The 4,367-nt window shown below is 34.4% G+C and overlaps 1 long non-coding RNA gene and 1 other non-coding gene across 2 annotated transcripts; both read right to left on the bottom strand.

Moving 5' to 3' along the window:
* On the bottom strand, positions 1-4,119 carry LOC148845664 (uncharacterized). The gene is made up of 3 exons (XR_016102407.1): positions 4,037-4,119; positions 883-999; positions 1-277 (listed from the first exon to the last, which is right to left on the bottom strand). It is a non-coding gene; the product is annotated as an uncharacterized LOC148845664 (long non-coding RNA).
* On the bottom strand, positions 120-192 carry TRNAF-GAA (transfer RNA phenylalanine (anticodon GAA)). Its single transcript has one exon. It is a non-coding gene; the product is annotated as a tRNA-Phe (tRNA).
* Positions 4,120-4,367: the final 248 nt, after the last annotated feature.

Below are 4,367 nucleotides of genomic sequence, written 5' to 3'. Positions count from 1 at the left end.
AATATAAACAATCACTCAAATCTAAAATTTGAATAATAAAATAAAAACATGATAGAGAAATGATATGAATTAGATGAACTTTGATTAGAGGAAGGAATTAAACGAAAAAAATGCTAACCTGCGGTGAGCGTGGATCGAACACGCGACCTTCAGATCTTCAGTCTGACGCTCTCCCAACTGAGCTATCCCCGCAATGCGTTAAAATCTTTAATTCATTTTAAATGTAAGAATTTAAGAGAAATCTTCTATTTCATTCAGCAATTCAGAAAAATTTTACCTGACAAGATTTTCAATTTTTATTTTAAGCTCAGTTTGAGAAGAGTATAAATACAAATATATATACATATATGTATCGACCTGTATCGATATATATATATTTTTTTCTGAATCTGGCTCAGAGGGGCCGGTCTACCCAAGTAAAAGGTCTAGATAGAGATAAATCTCGTCTAGCAATCAAATGAGCAGCAACGGAGCAACCTCATCGGTGAATGGGGAGCATCCACCAACATGAGTTGGAAAATACTATAAGCATCACCTTCAATATAATAATAACAGTTGATAACTGAAGCTCTTGAACTAATGAGATACATTCATATATAGAGCCATTGCTTCAGCCATGGTAGTATGTTGTGTATGATTACAGAACGGACATCTTGTATCAATATATATGGATATTGTGTTTTTCCATAACAGTTCTGGTGGCGTTGGGAGTATATTATGTGCACAACGCCATAAAAAGAGTTTAACTTGTGGAAATTAAGGCTTCTGTGACCAGATGATTCCATTGCATATCATGTAAAACAGTAGAGGAAGTGGAAGAAGTAGGCATGGTTGTTTCAATTATCGTATAAAAATGCACAGATCAAATTGTGAAGACCTTACCAACCAATACCAAGGGCCTGTTTGGTGCACCTTTCTGTGCGGAATGCCGAAAAGATGGAATGCCGGAATTGTGAAGAACAAGGCATGTGTGGCTTGTTTGGCGCACAGAAGATTTAGCTGCCAAAAGAAGGAACAACGAAAAAACGTGAAAAGCCCATTTTAGGTTGATTTTGGGAAGCTCTAAATGAAGTTTCTCGTGTCTTTCAAGTTTTATTCTTGTGCAAAAAGATGTGAAAAAATGCACATCTACCAAATGTGCATCGGGCTGCTAGAAGATCTTCCTAAAAAGACATGCCAAATGGGCCCCAAGTCTTTACTACAGCAAATAGAAGACCTTGCCAACCAGCCCATTGGCATCTTGCAAAAGCATAATTTTTTTAAGCTTTTTAAATACGATCAAATGATACAAAAAAAATTTATTCAAGCTAAACAGGGCATATGTGTTGCAGTTAGGCCCTATTTGGGGAGCTAAGTTAAACATTGTTCAGCTAAGCTAATTCAGTTGCTTTGAGCCACTTCAAACAAGTAATTATCTAAAGAGGATGAAGCAAACGCAAGCAACACAAAAAATGACCAACTGATAGTGGATTTGGGCAATGTTTTAAGCACTCTTGTAAATTGTAATTGCAACCAATAATAAACCCCCATCCTTGAAAATGTTTTAAAGGTTTCCTACCCTTTTCTACTTTTTTCCTTCAAACCAAACATTACTTAAGTGTCAGAACCAACCAATCTTCCATCTTCACCAAAAACCTATTCAATCAAAAAGGAAAATTCTTAAGAAAGCAATGAGCTTTTCATTAAAAGATAGAAACAATCAGCCATTCAATCAAATAATTTAAGACTTTTTTTAATGAAATAGCACTTATAAGAACAAATCAACAAATGAAAAATATAGAAATACTAAAGTTAACCATGGTAAAGTATTTGTAATATATTCTTACATAGCAACAAAGTCACCACTGTGGTGATAATATTTGTAAAAAACATCTGCTCTGATTATCTGGCATTTTAATATTTTTCTGTTAAACAAGCGTTGTGTTGTAATTTTGTAAATTTCAAGACAAGGGATTTCAAAATGAGTAAAGAGCCAAAAACATTCTATTTTGGATATGTAAAGCACATTAAATGCACATAAGATTAAATGTGAGAGGTAAGACAATAAGAAGTGTCCCAACAATTGTTATGGAATCGTGGGAAACCAAGTTGCAAATTGGTTTAAAAAAAATAAAAAATAAAAACTAGTTTGTAATTTATCAATTTTGCAACAATCAAGGAAAATGAGAATGCTTTTAGGTTATCCACAATTGTTTGAAATCAGTATAGAGTAGAGATAGGTTAAGGTACTACAATGGATAAAACCCAAATCCATAAAACTGATATAAAATGTAAATCAATGGTATCAGTTGTTAAAACCTTTAAGAATTAAGAAATTAGAAAAGTCATATTGGAGTCAATAAGATCGGTTGTAGCTCTGGAGATGAATGTAGCTTCCATGAATGAATTCAATGGTTCATGAATTCGTCCACCATGCATTCTAAGATGAATCATTTGCAGTGGTGGTAGCGGTGCTAGTGGAAAGCAAATGGAGAGAGGAGCTTTAATCTTCAATTGAGAAAATCGGTTGAGAGGGATGTTGTTCAGTTTGGCTATGTTAAGGGTTGCTTGAGGTTTTATTGATTAAAAGTAACGGATGATTCATCAATAACCTCACTATTAAGTTAATTGACCTAATAATATTGAAGAAGAAAGGTGTTTACATTAGAAAAAAAAAATGTGGAGTGCTTATATCAAAAAGCGCTCGCATGTGTAAACACTCAGTATTACAACTGAAATAGATTGCCGGCTTTTGAAAATTGATAAGTTGTCCCAACCATTGATAGAAGAGATCTAATTGTTGCTTTTAAGGTTTTTAAAACCGAATCGGGGGGTCTGGTTCTCGGGTTGAATGGTTTATCTGTTCGAATCAAACGGATAGACTGTTCTAACAAAAAAAAAATAATAATAATAATAATAATAAAAACCGACCAAACTGTTGAACGAATCGACCACTCGGGTCAGTGATTTAATGGCCAAATCAATGATTTTTGAGAAAATAATGATTCTGGTCCGACCATCCAGTCTAGCTTTAGACAATAAATTTCCTTCATAGAACAACACCTACCAAATAGTAGTATATCTTCCAAAAAAATTAAAATGATTTAATCTTACCCTTGTCCTTCCAAAATGAATGCCCCCCATAATACCCGCACCCCCTCTCTTTAATGCACAAAATGTAAAAATATAAAGGTAAGGAGATCATGGATATCCTCGATGAAACTTTCTCGAGGTTGAAAATAATTTCCAAGGCAACCACGAATTTCATGCATGAAAATCTTGAAAGGCAGGATTGATAGAAGTGAATAACTATTGAAAATAGGATGTTAAAATATCAAAGATTTCAGTTGTTGAGGAAGTCCAATCACCATCAGATTTTTAAAGCTAATGTATGGAATTTCTCCTTTGATGATTTCAGACTAATACATGAAAATATTTTGTGTTACGATCACCATCTTTTTTTCAGTTCATTCTAGCCTGCTGCTTCCAATAAAGTCTCCTCCTTATCCAATTCTTCTAATTCATGAATTCGCAGGTCAAAGTAAAACAATATCCAAACAGAGAATTTCCCAGTAGTTTTCCTATGTTTTCATTCATATAAATCTACTACTTTCTTTACTATTTTATCTATTTTTGTTCTTTTTTTCAAATTTAAAATGTTCATCTTGCATCAGATTCATAACAGAATACATAACAAAAGACATAACAATCCAACACAGGGGCAAAAGTTCATTAAACATAACAAAGAACAAGCTTCATGATATTCAACATATAACAAAACACAACGATGGGATTAAAGAAGATACCCCACCCATTCGGCATAACATCTAATCATTGATGGGATTAGAGAAGAAACAACACCCATTCGGCATAACATATAACAAATGCAACAAAATAATATAAGAAAAACGATTTCAGATCGCATCGGTTAGAGATTGTTTAAAACTCATCTTTGCAGTGGGAGAAAAACTGATTTTAGGTAAATCTGGCTAGAGAAAAGGTGAGTTTAAAATACAGCACATGATATAAAACTAGGTACGATGACGAGACAGCATACTTGTTGGCACGTTCCTAGTCGAAAATGTCACCAGTGCTTTTTTACTATTCGTTTTCCATCCGGTTGGAGCCAAGGGAGTCCCTCCTTCCTCTGAGATTTGTAGCGACAAATTGGAGGAATTCACTATTGAACGAAAATGGTTGGTAGGGATTCTTTCTATCATTTAGTGTAAAATACCCAAAATACCCCTTCTCTCACGTGGAAGTCGTTAACACATGTTCGTTAATAGGGGTTAACATCGTGGGAACCCTGCGTTCCCTGGGAACACATTCTTTGGGAGCATCGATTTTTCACTCCCAAAGAACACGTTCTTTGGGTGCTATTCTCACAC

Source organism: Nelumbo lutea, chromosome 7 (genome assembly GCF_056320005.1).
Source record: "Nelumbo lutea isolate HS-2025 chromosome 7, American lotus-T2T, whole genome shotgun sequence".
Classification (NCBI taxonomy): domain Eukaryota; kingdom Viridiplantae; phylum Streptophyta; class Magnoliopsida; order Proteales; family Nelumbonaceae; genus Nelumbo; species Nelumbo lutea.
The sequence above is the reverse complement of the archived record's forward strand: the minus strand, read 5'-3'. Positions and strand labels throughout refer to the sequence as shown.